Source organism: Seriola lalandi, unplaced genomic scaffold (assembly GCF_002814215.2).
Source record: "Seriola lalandi dorsalis isolate HSWRI2012SDOR001 ecotype SW California unplaced genomic scaffold, Sedor1 jcf7180002054565, whole genome shotgun sequence".
In the NCBI taxonomy this organism is placed as follows: Eukaryota; Metazoa; Chordata; class Actinopteri; order Carangiformes; family Carangidae; genus Seriola; species Seriola lalandi.
In genome coordinates this window covers 200,193-221,419 of record NW_019525118.1, presented here as the reverse complement: position 1 = coordinate 221,419, position 21,227 = coordinate 200,193, and the positions used below count along the sequence as shown (strand labels likewise).

General features: G+C 44.4%; 1 long non-coding RNA gene across 1 annotated transcript; it reads left to right on the top strand.

Moving 5' to 3' along the window:
- The first annotated feature begins 16,412 nt into the window (after window positions 1-16,412).
- LOC147818546 (uncharacterized) lies at window positions 16,413-17,900 on the top strand. Its single transcript, XR_015437879.1, has 2 exons — window positions 16,413-16,583; window positions 17,494-17,900. It is a non-coding gene; the product is annotated as an uncharacterized LOC147818546 (long non-coding RNA).
- Window positions 17,901-21,227: the final 3,327 nt, after the last annotated feature.

Here is a 21,227-nt window from a genome sequence, read left to right as displayed (position 1 = left end):
TCATATATATCGCCCAGTAGAACTAGTTTTCCCGTAGTCGCTTCTGTAAATAATTAAGTTAATGTTGTAATAAACTGTAATTTTCCTCTGAACTCCAGATGACTCCTGACGTCGTCTCCCTGCAGCAGCAGAAATGTTTCTGGCTGATCTGAACCAGATCACGTTTCCGATGTTCAAACAGCTCATTCACGCATCAGTATTAATAACTGATACTTCATGTTTCATAGCTGGCGAATATAAATGTTTAATACCTGGTAGAGCCGTGCAAACACCTGAACCTTAGACACATACAGCATGTGACGGATGGATATGTGCTGGGATTTCATCGTGTTCAGACGGAGGTGACCAGATTTCTGAAATGAAAACTGACTGTTAAACGACTCCCTACCTTTGAAGCAGTCATAAAGTCCGATCATCTGTTTCTTCAATTTAAAAAAAGCATTTTTCATAAAAGTATTCTTGTGTATTTTGTCATGTGAAATCCATCAGACTGTCAGGAAACTTCCTCTTCACTTCTTCCGACATAATATTTTTTCAAGTTCCACCTGGGGGGCTTTGGGTATGTTTGCTTTCATTAGTTTACTGCCTTGTTATGAACTCCTAACCAATGGGTGGGCCAGCTAACCTCTTCTCTGCCTAGAGACAACAAAAAAAAAAGAAAAAAAAGAATTGGATAACTGTATTTTGATTATTTTAACTTCATTTCTGAAGCTGCTATAGCTAGCAGCTAGCCCCCTCTGTTGGCCAAAACAAGTGCAACGCTAGACGTCTGTTTTTAATTCACACTTAAAAAAGGGACATTTCTGAGGACAGGCCTCCAAACACGGGGACTGTCGCAGGAAAACACTGATGTTTTCAGGTGATGAGGTCATACTCACGTCATGTGGGACGGATGGTAGAGATGGTCCAACTTGTGAGCGCTGACGTTATCCGACAACCTCGGATGGTTGTTTCATTGCAGCGTTGAAAAGTAAATGTTCTGTGTGACATACAAAACTAGATCCATCAGATCTGAATTGATTTTACTTGCAGACTTTGGCTCGTGTGTACTTGTGTGGTTTTCTTCCATTTGCATATTAAAACACCATCGAAGCCCGAAGGCGTTGAGATGGAGCCGAGGTCAGGCCTCAAACTGGGGAGACTCTGTCATGTTGTCTAAGACGGCACTGTCGGCTCGAAGATTTCCCTCCAGTGAAGAAATAAGACGACCAAACTCAAAAAACACAGAACCAGATATAATATTTCTCCTCCACTGAAACCCAGACGTGTCCATCAGACCGCAGGATAGTGACGCGTCACTCGTCGATCCAAGTTTCTCTCTAGACTCAAGCAGACACCTGCAATGTTTAACGTGGCCTTAAAATCCAAGTGATGACGCTCCTGCAAATCATTTCTTCTTTCTTTCTCTCAAATGAAGTGCATGATCCCTCACTGGCTTCCCACTCAGAGGCACACAGAGGGTTAATCCGTGGTGTCTGCAGCGGTGGCTTTGATTACGAAAAGTTTTCGAATCAAAGATTTAAATACAAAAATGTAAATTTCTTCATTTAGAAAAAAAAGAAACTAATAAAATAAATGAAATGTGCTTTTTAAAAGAGCCAAAATACATGAGTATGTTTATATATTGCAAAAAACATGAATAAATATTGTTTATAAATAGGTTTTTCGGGATAAGCACATGAAAATCTGATGTTCCTACATTTAACCTGGAGCCTAAGGAGTGATTTGTCTTTGTGTATGTGCTGTATATATATATACTGTTCCTCCCAGGAAACAGCTGCAGTTTAAGGTTGTAAGTGTGAGTCAGGCTTTGATTTCTGCTGGAAAGTGAGAAGGTTTGTCGGGAGGAGGATTTATTCTTGGGGATGAGGAAGCAGAAATGTGACATGAAGTGACCTGGAAATGAAACTGACTTTGTTTTCAAGCAGAAAGCAAAATAAACGGCTCAGTTTTCGCTGCTTTCTGCCATAATGTTCTGACCTTTGACCTCAGTTGGGAGCTTCCCGTTGACCTCTGCTGCTGATTTGTTTGTTTGTTGTCATCAGCCGTATCCCTCATGTAATGACCTGCCTGCATGTTGTTATGAATCGCTGCGAGCGTTGATCAAGGTCTGCAGGCTGTCTCTTATACACATCTGCATAAATGCATCACAAGCAGCTGCTGTTGAGGTCACCATCAGCAAGTTTACATTCTGCTTACGCCAGATTAACAGGACGATGAGTTCACTCCGCCCTGTTCCTCGACTGCAGGCGGACGCAGCAGCAGGCGCCTGTCGGCCATCTGTGAAGCTCCACCTGGGTCTGTTTGTTTATGGGACAGGCACCTGCCGATACAGACAGATGATACTTCACCCTGATTGGCTGAGGGGGGTGTGCATTAGCATTTTGAATTGATGGCTTCCTTGTATCTGGAAGACTACAGAGAGGATTCATGATGTCAGCGACTTCCTCAGAGCTGGACGTCATGAGGCGAACTAAGAGGAAAATCAGTAATTTTATTCTTTTTATCTCAAGTATTGTATTTTGCTACTTTGCAAAGGTTCCAGTGTAAAAACGAGTCACATGACTCATGATAAGTTGATAAATGGGACAAATGAAAAGAGCCGAATCAGCAGCTGCAGCAGAGGAGAAGCTCCAGGGCAGAGCTCCAGAAAGCTGCATGATCAGGGAGGTGATGCTCTGAGCTGCTCTCAGATCAGTGTAGATACATAAATACACGTTCTTCATGTTTACGCTCGCCGGCCGAGTGTCAGCGGGAGCGTGGCGTGCGTTCACACCCGGGCCGAGCAGTTTCGAACAGAAAGAAAAATGCAACAACACTGTAATAAAATGAAGGATGGAGTCGCTGCGTGGCCACTGGTGAGATGAGCATTATCTCGTTATGAGTAAAGGTTTCATCTGTGCTAATTAACCACAGGTTTAACGCACCGCCACCGCCGCCGCTGTCCAAACTCCCAGTTCTGGATCGTTCAGCTGGATGTTTGAAATCCGGGAGGAGCAGCGGGAAACTGAGACTGAACCCCGAGCCGACTGTGTGACTTCAGCGTTAATAAGAATCAACTGTTTTTTTATTTAATTGTCTGAATTTTTTCCTCCTTTCTGCCTTTGTGTGTTTGATATTTGTGAAACAGTCTCAGAATCTAAAAGAGTTTGTTTTCTTGAGTGAAGGAGCCATGAAGACTTAAAGACTTAGTAAACCAGGAAGTGGAGAGAAAGTTTTGCATTCGAAAGTTGCTGTTCTCTCTGAAGCCGTTGGTTTTATTCAATTATGTAAATTTAAACTTTAAGTCCCAGTTGTCTTTTAGTCAGTTTAAAGTTTAATTTAAAATAAAACAAAAAAACAAATGATAAACATTGAATTGGAATGAAAGGATTTAATAACATCCTTTATGAACGAAGCACATTTTACCTAATTAACTCTCCTAAAAGCACACGTGCATATACGTCCGTTCATCATACATCACGCAGCTTTATGACATGAAATGTCTGAAATAAAACAGTTACACGTGATGAAAACGTCACACGTGTTTCATGTGATGGAGCCTGGGGCCTGTAGGGGGCAGCAGCAGGATCTTCAGTGCGGATTTGACACCTGTTCTTACACAGGACGCTTTAGATTTTGTTGTGTTGATGTTTTATTAATATTATCATTATTATTATTTTTCCAGCCAAGACTTCCTGTTTGAATCAGGGTGAGACAAAAAAAAAATCTAATTTAAACAGACGTATATTATCACATGGAGACGAAGCCAAAAAGCCTTTTTCATTCCACTGTGAGTTTAATCCCTGTTGCTCATTAGGAGTAAATATTAAGCTCAGTCTTCTGTGCAAACTGTCTGTTTTCCCTCAATTTATTTACACACAGACGCATTTCAGAGCTTTATTTTTTATGATTGTTGGAAGTTAATAACTAGTGTCAACGTATTTTATGACGCGTTGCTTCATTTTAAGTTCCAATTAGCACTCTACCTGACAGTGTTTGAATTAATGACACACTGTTCATTAAAAGAGTGGTTAATGGTGCTTGTCAGGTATTAAATATCCTGTAAACAGGGCGTGTGTGTGTGTGTGTGTGTGTGTTTGTGTGTGTGTGTGTGCTGTAGCTGACAGCAGAGAAGAAGAAGACAGTCAGGTCAATGAGGTCGAGCGGACGTCAGAGCCGAACGCCACCCTCTGAAATTAGCACACGACCTTTAAAAAGCACGCTAAATTAGCAAAGCTGTCCAGTTCATAAAGCCTTGAGGTAAGCATGGTGAGATGTACTGTGCTGCCATTAGGGGAAAGGGTGTGGGGGGGGGTGGAGCTTTATTTAGCAGGTGCAGTTTATTACCCGTCATCAAATCCCCCTCCGAACAAGAACAGCTGACGTTGCAGAAACACGAGGAGACCCAAATAAGCTCAATCAACAGAACTGATACTATTTCATATCCTAGTGTGTGTGTGTGTGTGTGTGTGTGTGTGTGTGTGTGTGTGTGTGTGTTTCTCCTCCACCTTCCAGACTGGAGCCCATTTTTCAGTCCCTTCGCTCGTCACCCACGGCGACCTCTGCAGGGTCACCTGGGCCCCTTTAGAGAGGGGACGGCGAGCGGTTCGGAAATCCAGGACGCCCGTTCTGTCCCGAACGCCACCGCGGATCCTCCCAGAGAACAACGCCCGGCCTCAGCGCCGCTGCTGGGGGAGGAAACGAGAGCAAGAGTTCGCCTTCACTGTCCTTCCTGCTGCCGCTTCCCTTTCCTAACTCACTTCCTCGTATCTCACAATATCCCAGAAATGAACTACAGGAAGTGAGAAAAACAGGAAAAAAAGTAGAAGGAGGAGAAGAAGAGTAAACAACAAAGTGAGGAGATGAGGTGAAGGGACAGAGGACAGGAAGGGAGAGGGTGAGGATGACAGTTATTAGTGAAGAGAAGAAGAAGGAGGAGTATTGGAAGATGTAATGAAAAAGAAGGAGTGATGGAGAGAATAAAGGAAAGAAGAAGAAGGGAGGAGGAGAAAGAGACAGTGAGAGAAAGGAAGGAAAAGCATGTGAAGCAACAGGAGGAGGAGGGAAGGAGAAAAGGAGGGAGGAAAAGAAGGGCAAAGAGAAATAAACATGGCGGTCAGATAGACTGAGCACCTGACAGTTTACACGTCGAACAGCTGAGCAGCGCCGTCGTCTTCGTCACGACTCCTCAGACAAACACCTCCACGTTTCCATTCGCAGCGGCGGCGGTTTGTTTTACGAGGCCTCGTGTTTCTGAGTCACGTTCTCGCTTCCGTCACCTCTCCTTCCTCTCGTCACTTCTCCGACACACGGCGGGCGACTCATTCGTATTCACACGCCTCGACGCGCGCGGGTGACGCGGTTTCGGAGCGCGGAGGGGCCCGTTACATTTTCATTTTACAGTCTGAGGGGTTTAACCGACGCTCGCTCTGCGAGAGGCTTAAAGTCTGGAGCGTTCAGGCATCGAGCTGGAACATCAACACACAGGCCGACACACAGCAGGCTGGGGGGGGGGGGTTAATATAATCTCTGTGCGTTAAAGGATCGTTCTCGTTATTACACCTTTGGTCTTCTTTATTTTATCGATCATTTCTCTCACTAACAATCTGACGTCCGGAACTGAAGTCAGACGTGTGAAGAAACAAGAGTCAAGGACTCATTAGTCGAGGATGTTGGAAACAGAATGAAACCGTCTGAATTCTCCGTGTTCGGTTCGACTTTGACCTTCCGCAGTTTTTCCTGAGCAGCGTCAGGTTCATGTCGCCTCTGAATAAAGAGGTGCAGATGATCTGGATGTTTGTTTACAACCCGTCGGATCATGTGATCGCTCGGGTTCAGGCTTCATATCAGTGATGTCACCATCAGTCAATGACTTCACACTGGAAGAGGTCGAACTACAGCAAAGAGAATCCAGTTTATTTAACTAAAGCTAATTACAAAATGTCGTTCCAACTACTTTGTTATAGTTTCATGTCAGATGTTCTAGACTCACGTGCTCGTGGCTGTTTCCCTCCACCACTCGCTGTTTAGCTGAGTTTTATTAAGTATGAACCGTTGTGTGAAATGTCTTCATAACTTTTGTGTGAAGTCTTGAGTAATGGCTTGACCTTTGACCCCTAAACCTTTTGAACTCAACTTTTGTATTCATTCATTTATTTATCTCTGTCTGTTTGTTTTGTTGTTGTTGTGTGTTTCTTTTTGTTTTGTGTACAGTTTGTTTTATTCTTGATTTCTCTTGTTTTGTTATTAGTTATTATTTATGTTTATCATTTTTTGTTTGTTTATTGTTAGTAAATATTTTTTATTGAAATGTATTTGAATCTTTTTGATAATGAAAAGCAGCAGCTGTAGTTCACTGATCGTCGTCCCATCAGCTGCTAGAAACAAGAAACGAACTGTGAAAACAACAATTAGCAGTAAAAGCAGAATTTAAAAAAATCTTCCCGTTCTGCAAAAATATGTTTCTTCATCAGCATCAACTTCCTCCTTGACCTTGTTGTCAAGTTTGAGCTCAGACGGAACGATTCACGACTCAAGGTCCGCTCCATCCATCAGCTTCAGGCTGAGTTACAGGGTCTGGATGGGGTATTCTTTAGTTGTCATGGCGATGGACGTGATGACACGTCAGTCGAGTAGCTGTTATGATTTCATTCACAGCTGTTTGAGGGCTTGACGTGAAGCGTGACAGTTCGAGTGTGAAACTCGGGTGAGATGAGAGAAATTTAAAAGCATCTCAGCCTCTTTCATCTTTTTGTTTTTCTGCCGCGTTTATTTTTCTTCATCGTCCCCGTCGGCTCATTTGACCTGGACTCCACAAAGCGACACCTGCCGCCGTCCAGCAGAGCACAGCTGCTGCAGCTGTTGAGTCGGACGGGACCAAACCAGAGGTGAAAGAGAGAGAATTGGTCCAGATGTGGAAGTAGCACCGTACAATCATGCCGTATATGGGCCAGATTCAGGCCGTGGACGCGGGCCAGAAGAAAAAGTCTGGGCCGGATTTGTTCTGCTGCCTGGAGTGTTTCTGCTCGCAGCTGCTTCAGAACGTGATAATATGAGTTAAACATCAGTTTAAGTGGATTTAAATTTAATCTTTTATTATATTTATTTCAAAGTAGCGTCTGATCCTGAAGCTTCTCTGTCCGAGGATGAAGATGTTGATTCCTGTGAGTCTGTGAAGCTGAAGTCAACGTGTGTTGTTGCCGTTGGAAACAGTGTTTGGTCCCCGCAGGTTTGTGCTGCAGTAAAAACATGTAACACGTCCCGGACCTGTCTACGTCCTGGACGCACAGAGATGTGTAAACTGATATCCAGCCTCTGCTAAAAAAGCTGCAGCGGTCGACGCCCACCTGAGCCGAGCGCGCTGGATTTTATCAGCGCTCATCGGCGGCGGATCATTAAAAAGTTGAGCTCGGGCTGTTGACTCTGTGATTGGCCTCCTGCAGCTCTCGCTAACAACACACACTCTCCTTGTCAGTTTTTCATTCATCCTCCTCTGAGCTGAAATCCTTGCTTCGGCTCTCACCTTAGAGAATTCCCAAAACATTTACCGCTTACTTTTTTTGTTTGTCAGATCACTGCGCTCGCGTTTCTGTTTTCTTTCTTTTTTTCTTTCTTTCTTCTTTTCAAAATTTTCTATGACTGAATCGTGTTTTGCAAAGTACTAGAGGCAAATGAAATTTCCCTCCTATCCGAACATGAGAGCACACAGACGCAGCCGTTGTCGATAGTCTAATGGGAATGTTAAGTACAAGAAGGCAGAGCCGTCTTTTATCTTGGGTATTTACAACTCTGTCACAACCAGCAGGAATTTGGAAGCTGAGGGGAAAAAGCATTTCTTCTTCTTTTTTTCTGATCCCTGCCCGGATGCACCGGCTTTCATCTCTCAGTGCTCTTAACAGAACGGCCTGCTGTTTGTGGAGGGAGAAATGAAATCAAAGCCAATGATTAGAATGAAATATTTGCAGAGGTTTTGGGGGGAAAGGAGGAGGAGGATAAAAAAAGAAAAGAAAGAAACAACATAAAAAGAAAGAAAAAAAAATTGAAGGAGAAAGTTAAATTTACCATCTCCAAAAAGTTGTTGGCTGTGTGTTCGCTGCAGGAGCTGTGGCCTCCAGCAGCTCCCTCTCATCACCGCGCACAATAATCCTCTCTTTGTTCACAGGAGCAGAATTGTTGCTTTAAAAGAACACGCCATCGTCTTACATTATTTCGCTCTTTCAGCATCTATAGGAGGCCTTGAGCGGTGGTGTTATTCTCCCTGTTCCTTCACAGCCAGGACGGCTCTGTGTGTTCTGTCTGATATCCGTCCACGCATCGCCCACAGCAGGAGTAAGGCTTTAGTCCCCCCCCCCCCACACACCCACCCACCCCCTTTATTTTATTTATTTATTTTCCCAACCTGTGCACCTTCGGGCCTTTCTTGGTGTTTTAGCTTTTACAACCAGATGCAGTAGCTTACTGCAGCGGGTCGAGTCCGGTTCAGCGTGTGGGGCGCGTGTGTGCACGTCGCGCTGCTCCTCCAGATAACGTGGAATTACACGGCTGCGTTATCCAGCCAGCGTGAAGGGGGGAGGAACCCGAGGGGAGTTTTAACTGAATGTCGACGGGGAGCCGCGAGCTTTAATGGAGGCCACTGGAGGTCGATGGCGAGGAAACCGAGCGGAAGGTCAAAGATTTTCCCCGAGTCGAGTCAAGTCGTGTGTGTGAGGTTAACTTACGTGGGGAAAAAGGCCGGAAACAAGAAGAAGAAGAAGAAGAAGAAGAGGGGAAGCACGGCTCCCCCGCCGACGAGCGCCGCTCTGCCCCCCTTGATGCTAATCCTCTGAAAGCTGTTTTCTAGCGAGGATTAGTGCCAGCGAGAACAAGGCTTAGAGCTCTCCGCCGAGTCGAGATGAGAAATCGAATACAGGTGCTTGTCGGGGGCTGAGCCCGATGACTTTTCTGCGTGCAATATCATACGGGGGGGGGGGGGGGGGGGGGGGTAGCTCTCACTGCACCAGCTGGTATTACATCCTTCAGGGTGATATTGTTGGAATTCAGGTCAATGCTGACTCGTGCAGAACAGAGAAAAGGATCCTCTGAAGCTCAGTGGATCCTCTAACCCAGAAATCACTGCCCCCCCCCCCCACACACACACACACACACACACAGGCAGGTGATTCTGTTACAGAGCTGCAGGCGCCATCGCTATCATCATCATCATCATCATGAAGAGTTTTTCATGTTTTAAAAACAACAGAGACGAGCAGCAAGGTGTGATCACGTGATCACTGACTCGGTCAGGTTGTGACCTGGGTCTGTGTTCAGAGGTAAATTCTCAGTCTTTAAATGAGTTTCAGTGTCTCTGGTCTGATGTCACCGTGCGGAGCTGAAGTCTCCTGGTTGATTTCCACTTCATCAGTTACACCCATGTAATCTGATTACTGCTCGAACATAAAGTCATGTGACGCTGACGTCGAGGTCAGAGTTCGGACTCGATTATATTCAGAGGTGTTTCTAATATTCTCCCCCCTCAGACCAAAACAACCTTTAACTTCGGCCTCGATGAAAAACACATCAATTCATTTACACATTTCCCACAATGCCAAGAACGTATGAGCGATGACGAGTAACGACTGGGAGGAGGGACGTGTCTGTCGACTTCTTCCTGAGCCAGAAAAATGTCCAACAACAAAGAGCAACATGTTTTATGAACCTAAAAATATATAAATGCATGTACGTGTTAGTCTCCCATAAATCACAGCAGTAAAATGTTCTCAAGCAACAAATTGTAAAACTTTTCTGTGTGAATTTGGATCCATTTCCATTATTGATGTGGAGCAGATTCTCACTGCTGCATAATTTAAAATGAAGCCAAAATGTTTTATTTCAGCAGGTTTTCTCCTGAATCTCCGAAGTCGCCACGAACTCCCGCTGTCAGATAAATACAGTAAAGCTCGACGTTTCCCCGCGCCGGAGAAAGAAAAGGAGAAAGTGTCCAGAATGGAAATACTCGACTGAAGCAGCAGAAGACTGGAGACTGTAATTACAGTGAATACAGTACTTGAGTGTTAGCTCATGTTTCAGCTCACAGTGAAGCAGCAGCAGCTAATGAGTCTGCTCCGCCTTCCCTCTGATGATGCTTGATTTTACAGCCGATGCAGCAGAATGTGCACGCGGCGTGTTGTACATTATATAAAAAGAAACGTTCGCTCTGCTCGTCCTTGTTCAGGGGATTATTTCCTGTCAGGAGCTTATGTTTATTTTTTTTCCAGGCAACCAGCTGGTGTGTGAATGTGTGTGTGTGTGTGTGTGTGTGTGTGTGTTGCGTCCCTCGGGGTCGGCGGCTCGGCGCTTGTAATGCATGGCTGTGCTCACCTGTTCGACACGGGAGACACATCGCCTCCATCGCCGAAGCCGCAAGACGGATGAGGAGGAGAAACAGCAGCATCGGCGCTCCTGGAGGTGACCCGGCTCCGCTCGCCGCCGCAGCCCGACGCGCTGCTGCGGGAGGGGGCGGCAACGAGAAGGTCGACGGTTCAAGGTGCCTTTAGGCAAGGCACTGAACCCACAACTGCTCCCAGCGGACCGAGGACACTGCCACTGTGACCCACTTCCACTCCTTACACTACAACTGTGAAGTTCATCATACATCAGAAATGAAATACTTAAGTAAGTTTGACTTTATTTTTATGCAACTTTAGAACTTTATTGCGAATTTCAAACGTGAAAACTTTAATATTATTGTGAAGAGAAAGTTTTTCAGAAGTTTAACAGTTGATGTTTGTGTTTTCTGATCTGTGTCAAACAGCGTCCAGCAACAAAATCCAGTTTCCTCCTGAAGTGTGAATATTTTTTTTCCCCTCGAAAACACTTTGGTTTGAAGTTTGTGCAGCTGGGAAACAGAACGTGGTTCATTTTCACTACTTACAGACTTTTAGAAAAATAATATAAAGTTCATTGATGAAGCTGAGCTGAAGAAGAGACGTGTGACTGACGGTCAGGTGACGAGGTGACATCCAGAAACGTTCAGAAAAGGTCAGTTATCTGTCGATCCGGCTACACACCTGGCCTGGTTTAACAACTTCAACCTGCTTCATGATGCTCTCTGGCTCCTCCTGCCAGGTCACCTCTGCAGGAGGTCAACCGAGGTCAACCGAGACCACAAAGGTCACGGTGCTGGTCGGGGTTCGATCCCCAGTTTGTCAAAGTGTGTGAGAAGTTTTCTGTAAATGTGTGAAATAAGAAAAAAGTCAAATCACTCAGGAATATCAAGAAGACATGACTTCATTAGTTTTTTTGTACTTGTTTTAATCCTGATAAGAGTTAAAGATTTATTAATATTAATGCTGAATGACCCGTTCATGTTTGTTTTTGCTGTGTAAGATTTAAAGAGACAGGAACACACAGCTGAAGAGACTTGAGAGCAGGAGCTGCTCTGTGCAGGTTTCCCGCTGTGGCCCTGTGGCTGACGTTTCCTCCCCGTCTTCAGTTTTCCGTCGGCGCCGCAGAGTGAAGCCAAAGGCCACAGCCCATCAGCTCGCTCATCAATACCTGATAACCTTTCTATGAGAAACGCACCACGCCTCCATCTGCACAAATAAACAACACGCCCGATCAATAGCGCCCTGTTCGATGAAAGTAAAAGTACAACAACACATTATGGGCTCCCGCTGTTTCTTAACTTTGCAATTAGCTGAGGCCTAGTGGCCACGCCCCCCTGCTGCGAACTGCCAATCACACCCCCACCCCCTCCCCCCTGCGGGCAGCCAGCAGCATCAGCCTTGTCGCGTCCAGCCCTCGCCTGCTCGGTGACGAGCTCGCCGCTCATTACTGAGCAGTGGGCGGCGCTCCTCTTCAGTGTCCTTATTAACGAGCAGCAGGGCTTCTAATTAAACAGCTCAGCGGCTGTTAAGTGGCTTGTCTGTATTTTCCCGGGCAGCACCTGAACGGCGTGACTTGTTTGTTGCCCACCCCCCGACAGACACTCCCAGCTCCACCCGCGCCGCTCGCCTCCCAACATGCACTGCTCTCTTTATCGACGAGCCAACAGGTTTCACGACCCGCCGCTGGCGTCTGTGTGCTTCAGCACGCGGCCGAGTCACCGGTCGAGTCGAGCGTGGAGCGTCTGATTAATTATCTCGATGTAAAGTTTCTCGTTAACGATGTTTGTGTTTGTCTGATAGAAAGTAAAGAACCAGACAGACAGTGTGAAGTCACAGTCACGTGTCCATTACACCTTCAAAATAAAAGACACACAACAGAGTCTGATACAGAGCTGCAACGATTAGAAAATTAATCTGAAATTACTGATAATTGATTCATTGATATCAAGCAAAGAAAGGACAAACATCCTGTGTAAATGTTTGCTCCTTTTCTTTGTCTTATATTGTAAATTTAAACAGACTCTCAGTTATTTATTAATAAACAGCTTTCAACTGCTGGAAATTATATTTTTTATTTTTCACTATTTTCTGACAAAACAATCATGAGATTAATTGGGAAAGTAATTGTCTGATTAATTCCTAATGAGAAACTAACTAAACAACACTGAATTGACCTGCACCACAGAGCAGGATTCATCTTCTGAGGACTGAATAATCTGAGATCTGAGAAGATTTCACAGAAACTGGGGAGACATGTCTTGGATAAAGGAGAATATTGGCCTGATTATGGTGCTAGAATAAAGGTGAGAAGTCACCAAAAATCAGTTTAAAATGAGAAATGAGACTGAATACTCACAGTAAAACACACTGTAATTCATCTGCTGGTTCAGAGATATCAAATGTGTTGTACGGACAAATTTTTTTCACTAGTTGAACGTGAAATAAGGAAAAAAGATTTTCAAATCTTACCAGAGTCACATTTTAAAGTGGCTCCAGCACTTTTTTTTTCTGCTTTCAGGAAAGAACTGCTGTATTCGCTGACAACAGGTAAAATGTTCTTGAAAGTGAGTTTCCTGAATTATTTTTCTATTCTGTTGTGTAAAATGTCTGACAAAGATTCATGTCGGCAACATTTAGGGAATAAAAGAATTCAGACGTGCTGCTCAGCCACAGCGCTGCTGCTGGGATGAATGTACATCATGTCTTCCCCGCTTCATTTCAAGCACCTGAAATCTTGGGGCAAGTTAGAAAAGGAAAAGAGGAGGAGGGAGGGAAAAATGAAAAAGAAAGAAAAGAGGAAGAATGTCTCTGACTGTCAGGCAGCGTTGGCCGTTTATCCTGCAAACCGGCGGGCATGGAGCTGTGAATAAAGGAAGCGGGAAAAAAAAAAAAGAAAAAGAAAGAAAGGGATCCCATTTCATCTCTGCAGGAACATGACAGAGGAATAAAAGCAATACTAAAGTTCAATGGGCCCTGCAGATTTCCTTCCACATGCAATTTGTCACAAGCAGCAAGGTCCATCCGCTGGAAGGAGCCGGTCCTGGAGCTTCACTACTGCTGCTTCCACTGTATTTGTTACCACGCTGTATTGTTAAAGGAAGCACCACAGCCTGCGCATGCATGAGTGTCAGTGTGTGTGTGTGTGTGTGTGTGTGTGTGTGTGTGTGTGTGTCCTTTGTCATACTTGGAGACCACAGTCATACCCCACATTAATCTTGTTATAGAAGAAAAAGCATCAGCGCCGACCTCTGTGGGTTAAGAGGTTCAAGTCTGTTGACCACACCCAGCTGTGATGTAGCGTCGTACCGTGGTGTTCACGGCCTCACTGCACAGAGAGAAGCAGCCACTAGGTGGCAGCGTGAGGTGGATTTTTAATCTAAGATAAGATAAAGCTTTATTGATCCCCCACAGAGGACATTTAAATTGACACAACAGCTGACATCTTTAACCCGTGTTTGGTGATCTTGTCAGGCGACGCCGTGGTTATAAAATCAGGGTTTTAGCAGCAGCTTGGACGTGACGGCTGGAGTTGTAATGGGCCGCGTCAGTCACTGTTCGCTGTGAATTCATCTGTGTGAAATAAATCTGTATATGTGAGCAGAGAGAGGAGGAGGGAGAAAACAGAGACAGGGATGAAACCAGCGGACACTGTAATGCAAACAGCCTACGGCGCAGTTCGAGTTGTTTTCACCTTGTGTGTGTGTGTGTGTGTGTGTGTGTGTGTGTGTGTGTGTGTGTGTGTGTCATCATGTGACTCACCCATGGATGTGCAGTATTATTAATACTGGATAAAGTGTTTGCTCTGGCTGGTTGTACCTCCTTGTGCTGAAGCCACCAGTGATCCTAGACCCCCCTCTCTCCCTCCCCCTCCCACATGCAGACTACTGGTACATGCTACAATTTACAGATGTTCCCTGAATGCCTCACATACAGGTAATGGGTAGATGCTAGCTACAGCACAAATGATCGGGGGGGCCACTCAGGTGGGGTTTGGGGCAGCAGCAGTGACTGTAGTGTCTTTATGGGAAGTTTATGGTGGTCTATAGTTGTCATTGCAAAATGTGCCAGTATGAAGGGCCTTCGGGGGCCCCTTTCTCCCTGGGGGGGGCCCCAAGCATTTGCCTGCACTTGTGCATATAGCTACACACACAACAAAGCACCAGCTCAGTTAATTCAGCCACAGAGTCAACCAATCACTAAACTTCTGACAGCTCTTTCAGTGTGCACAGAGGCATGCTGGGAGATGGAGTACTGTGCGCTCGAGTAGTGGAAGGCGGTAATAAAGAAAAGGAACCGAAGAGTAGTTCGTCTCACACACACACAAACCACAGAACCTCGCGCTCTCAGCCCAACATTTTATAAGAGGGACTCGTTTCTCTTTTTATCTTTAATGGTTTGGTTTTGTCCTTTATTGCTCTATAAAACACTTTGTGACACACTTATTTAATTGAAAGCGCTAAAGTCTAAATCATCTAGACTTTTGATGAATCAGGTGGACTAAAAGCAGAGATGGCAGCAACTGAAGGTCTGAAAATTAGGCGACCAACAGACACATAAAGAAAGATTACATTACTTTACATTGGCAAGCAGCAATAAATCAGCCGGCGGTGAAGGTGTGTGTGTGCGGTGTGCAGGTGAGGCAGGAAGCCAATAAAAACACAGAAGAAGAAGAAGAGCTGGCTCCTCGTGTGACTTACAATATCAGCCTGCCATTTAACCAATAACAGTTATTGATTACAGCTGATCAGTGTCACGGCTCCATTATGTGATTGGTAAAAACTACTCAACAAACAACTCATGAAAACAACAAATCATGATCCCTGCCATAATAATCAATATCAATAACAATGGAAAAATTATTCAGCAACAGTATATTTTCTGTTTCTGCCGTTTGCTTTTAATCCAAACTCTCTTCATGTTGTGTGGATAACTTTAGTGATCTTCATCACACACTATTATCTCCTCAAATTATTGTTCAATACTTTGCAGGTATTAGTCTCAGCTACACTTCAATTAGCAGATAACAGCAGAACTGAAATGGAGACTGAGGTAAAATGTCTTGATCAAAAGAACGGCAAAGCAGAAGCTAACGAGGAGCAGCAGAGAGGGGAGAATACGACCAGTGGAATCAGTGATGTAGTCATATACATTATTAATTTACCACGGGAGCCTCGGCACAGATGATTACTCCCCTTCTCATTGTTTTTTTTTCCCCCACCCTTTATTTGTGCCAGTGTTTGTGTGTAAATATAACCGCTCCACTGGTTGGTTGGTTCACTATTAAAATGAACACAACAGTATTCAGATGAAGACTGAACTGAATGGACAAAAAACAAACACAATAGGAACGTAAGTGTCCGTAATAACAGACTGGAAGATAAATATTACATAGGAAACTGGAGCCACATGTCAAGACCAGCCCTCCCTCCTCTTTCTCCTCTCTTCATCCTCCCCATCGCTGTCTTCCTATCTATAGCCCAAGTGCTGATTAACTCCCCATGTGGCTGAAGGCTTGAGCACCACTGAGGCCTCCAAATTAAAGACCCCTGTTCCTCTTCCTGTGCAATCAGCAGCTTCTTCCTGCTCCTCGAAAGTGGTGTGGAGTCTGCTCTCTGCGCTCCCAGGAAATAATCACCTTTTGTTTTGTTTTTTTGTGGCGATTGAGCAAACGGTCGAAGTTTTTCAGAGCCGCGAGGAAAGAGCGAACAGGAATCTAAATTCACAGCGAGGTTGTCTCCGAGCTGTGAGGACGTGGCGGCCTTCAGCTTCCTGTGGCACAAAGCGTCTGTCGGCCACAGAAAGGCCGTCGCAGTAAAATCTTCAAAATAAATAAAAAGAGAGAGAGATGACACAAAGATTGAAATTTGCTTTAAAAAAAAAAAAAAAATAAGAAAATAAAATTAAGCAAAGAAAGGAAAGAGTCATGTGGATGAGACTCTTTCAAAAACAAGAGATGTAACTACACGTTGTTCCCATTAGGGGGCGCATCTACACTGTGCACCTGTACTGTTGAGGTCGGCTACGTCAGCACTTCCTGTCACCTCACTCCCAAAACAGCAGCTGTGTGTGAGCATGTCAACAAAAGCCGAGCATTTCCTGGTGGGAAACGCCGCAAAAACAGTCATAAAAGTCGGATTAATGTCCACGTCACCACGCTGATAATTGGCTCTTTTAATAGAGGTCCAACTGTGAGCGACAGGGAGACAACTTCTGCCGAGTTATTAATGTTGAGAAACTGTGAGTGACCTCGTTGTCTGCTAGTTGTTGTTGTTGTTGTTGTTGTTGTTGTTGTTGTTGTTGTTGTTGTTGTTGTTAGCTACTTTGAAGGGAAGCTGCATTACAACTTACTGTTGAGTCAAGATACTTTTCATAAAAAACCAACCGGTGACTGTGAAAATGTGTTCTGATGTTTGTTACATGCTTTGGTGCAACTGTATCGTTGTATTTATAGTCTGAAAAGATCGCTAGCTGCTAATCGCTAGCTGCTAATCGCTAGCTGCTAATCGCTAACCGCTAACGGCTAAGCTAATGGCTAAGCTAATCGCTAGCTCTGGCTAACGGAGCAACCGATGTCGTGTCAAAACTTTAAAGGACCATTGCACTGTTTCTTTTTATTAAAATAGTTATGTTTTAATCAAGTTATGCACTTAAATGCTTTGTAATGCCATTAAATGGTCATTTAATTGATCTTAGTTGCTAAATGTACATGTTAAGTGAATCATAACGGATCATTTAGTTCATTTTCATGATTAAGTTATCAGTATGTTAAAATGGTGCATAGAGAATAACAATGAAGCAAATAATTAATGTACATGTTAAAATACTAATTGTTTTGACATAAGAAATTTATAATAAGCAATATGTTTGTCAGAATACAAATGTTGAAGTGACAGAGGGAAAATCTATTGTAAATAATTTATTGTTAAAGTTATAAAGACATCTGTTTTAAAGAAATTCATGGTTCATGTTAAAAATACCAGTTGTTGTTAAAATGTCATTGTAGTCCAAGAATATCCTTAGTTGTTGATTATATGATGTGTGATATTCTGAGAGAGAAAAGAATTTAATGAGATCTCATCTCAGACACATAAAGAGAATAACTTATTATCCTTCACTATCTGTGTATGTTGGTTTCTTTTGTGACCAGATAGAATCTGAAGAATGAAAGATGGCGAGTCCAGCCCGTGACCCTGGGGACGGTTGGAGAAACGGTGTTGGCCAAACGCAGGAACTGCCCACTTTCATCAGATCACAGATAAGACCACACACACTAATTATCCTACCCGGGTAGTAATGGTAGAGACACTATAAGCCACTTGGAACAGATACAACAAGAAACAACATTTGAACTGAACTCTTGAGCTCTTTAATCAGAAGGAGAACCTGAGGATTAAAGGAACAATCAGTGAACTAAAGAACATCCATTGGAGGTTTTCCACCTCCACAACGGACTATTTCTTTTGATTTTCTTATTTGGTTTTTTATTTTTCATTCTTCTAAAACTAAAGTCTTGTGTGTTGTTGTGAGGCAATAAACTATCACTGTTCAACTATACATTAATTCACTCCCTGAATTATTCATGACAACCGCTCATCAGACCCAGTTAGACGTTAGTGTCTCGTTACCACTTTTCATTAGCACTAAAGGCGCTACGTGATTCAAAATAGCTGCAAGAGTTGAATAAAATCTTCAAAACCTCCAGATATGTAAGAAACAAACCTCCGGACGTGCGTAAACAAAGGCTGCAGCTAACCTCTGATTCCGCCTGAGATTTCCAACAACAACTTAAAAAAAATACACGTCAAGATGTGGAAATGTCCCTTTAAGGCCGCCGCCCGCCTTCTTCTGATTGACGCGTCCGTCGTCTAGTGAACCTCTCTGACCTCAGCAGATTGTTGGGCTCGATCTCGGCTTTCATCCTGAACTCAAGGCCGCGGGAATGTTTGTTCCAGCCATTGTCTGCGGTGACCTCTGACCTCTGACCTCCAGCCTCATTACTGCTGCTGTTGGTGACATTGACCTCTGAGGATCACAGTCGGTCCGAACGCCGGAGGAGGAATTAAACCACAAAAATAGATTTTATTGAACCGAGAGCATTCACCTGCCTGCTGCGCGCACACACGCACACACACACACACACACACACACACACACGGCGTGTGCGAGGCCTGCAGTGTTTAATTACAACCTCTGCCGGTGTTAATTTGTCCCATTAAATTATGCATCAGCACTTATTAACATTAAATATGATTGTGATTTAAATAAAATCTGAACTGAACACAGTGAGGTCACATTCATATGAAAACGTTTTCTTTGGTCTGCACACTCACTGATTCCCCGCAGACCTCCGTCACCACACTCATTTGGTTTTCAGAATAAAAATGCTGAATAATTTCACAGATGTTCTTCCGCTCTCAGAAACTCTCAGTGGTCAGGTTATTTTTTAGATTTGTTTCATGTACATTTCACACTTAACCTGTTTGGTCCAGTTCAACCGCCGGAGGAGGGTCCTGGTCCAGGTAGACCCTTAGACAGGGTCCTGGTCCAGGTGGACTCAGAGACAGGGTCCTGGTCCAGGTGGACTCTGAGACAGGGTCCTGGTCCACGACCACGACCGCAGTATTGTGTAACAGCAGATCTTTAGACTGAACAGACTGTGAACTGTTCATGCAACAGTCTCATGATTGATCTGTATGAGCCACGTGTGTACATTTATGTAATTCTGTTGGTAACCATGGTAACGCATGCTGCATATGTGCATGGGGATTTTCCCTGATCGATCAGACGGTCAAAAGCTGCTGTGGTTGTAATTTACTCTTCGTGTCGCCGCATTAGAAGCATTAAAACAACAACAACAACAACAACAACAACAACAAACAATGAACAGTTTTTCCTCTGGTCCAGATGAAATGAACTGCAGGTGTGAAAGTTAAACCAGAACTGGAAACCTGCTTTTATAAAATATTAACCTTCAATTATTTATTACTTTTTATTCTTTATCCTCCGTTTTATCATCCAACAGATTTTCCCTCCTTCAGACCCACTTTCCTGTTTCAAGTTCTTATGCAACAAATAACAAATGCATGTTCGCTTATTTTCTACTTTCTAAAATAAACTTTATTTATTTTAGAAAGAAAGAGATCCTCCAAAAGTAGTTATACCACCACCATTCATTTTCATCAGCGCAAACTGGTGTGACATTTAAACTATGTTTCACTTTAAATACCTCACACCAGAACGTTAGAGTCCAGTGTGTGTGTCGGTGTCATGAACATTTGTCTTCAGGAATCACGTGACCCACAGAAATGTTTCCAGATCTTGAGACAGAAACTTTGCAGTGAAATCGTGAAGACGTTTTTAATCCAAACTGCATCAATGAAATGTTTTTTCTCTCTCTGTTCTACATCATGTTTCTGAGTATTTGCTCCTGTTTTCCTGTGAATACGTTCGGACACATCTGAAAACATTTTCTGAGTCACAGGTTCAGTTCAAAAATCCTAAATTGTTCCGCTCAGGCTTTTAGCATTTAGCAGTTTGTGGACGGTTCATGAACCGAGGGTTTGAGATATTTGCCTCTTAAGTTTGTGTTTTCACTGACGTCTCTGTGAAGGACACTGAAGCAACAGAGACCGTGTTTCTGGGGAAGACACGACGGTTTTCTTCAAGCGTTCGACAGCACAAATTAAATTCTCTTGCATTGGGATGTTGACAAAAAAAATCTCCACAAATAAGATCAGAAAAATGTCAAAAGCAAAACTGTTTGAGAAACCCTGAAGTCCCGAGAGTTTCAGACACAGTCGGATGATCTTCTTCTTGTCGCTGTGTCGATAGTAATGTGATGTAAGACGTGTCTCACCTGACAGCAGGGGGCGTTCAGAGTGCCAATCACATCTGGAGACGCTGCAGATGTGTGGAAACGTGCTTTAACCTTCCCGCCCACCTGTTTATCCGCCCACTCCCCAAAACTCTCCAGTTCTCAGCTGGATTAGCGGGGCCGGTGAGCGGGCGGCGGCGAGTTTACCTGACCTTTCACCCCCAGCCGAGCGCTCCCTGAGCCGTGTGTGGGTTTTGCTCGGCTGCAGTAACCCATCCCTAACCCTTCTTTCTTCCCATCGTCCTGCTTGACTCACGGTTTGGCTCCCGAGACGCTCGGCGCTGCTCTGGTGAGCGGCGAGGAAGAGGGAGACCCTGAGGTTGTGCCAGTCTGAAGGTGGAATGCCTTTGATTATACGATCTAATCCTCACTGAAACATGCCTGGCGGCCAGGCAGGCGTGGGCGGCGGGTAATGGTGGTGGTGGTTGGAAAGGGGGGGGGGGGGGTTGGTTGTTGTTGTTGGATGCCGCTCTCACACATCCCTCTGACACAGGTAGGCGATTCATCCCGCGGCTGGACGAGCTCCAGGCCAGAGTGGCGAGCGTGATTCACATCAATCCAAATTCACCTTCTTCATTTCCCCCACAAACCTTTTTCTTTTCAAGCACCACTTCTTTGGAACGCGGCTCTGTTTGGCTCCCAACACCGCGGCTCGCTGTGTGTGTGTGTGTGTGTGTGTGTGTGTGTGTGTGTGTGTGTGCGTGTGTGTGTGTTCGTGGTTTAATCCCCTGCTACCAAAAGGCCTCTTTTTTTTGTTGTTGTTGTAAAAGTGGATTTGAGTCGAGGAGGAGAGACGAGCCTTTTTCTCTATGTGTTTTTTCTCTTCTGGACCTTCTGATGTCGCCGCCCACGACCGCGGAGGATTCGGTCCAATCTTTGTTTACAATGCAGACACTGCTGACTTTTTGCTCTCTTCCAATTTTTCAATTATGTGTCCTCTGGCGAATAGCAATTACAATTCACTTGACGGAATACGAGCATCTTACCCCCCCCCCCCCCCCCCCCCC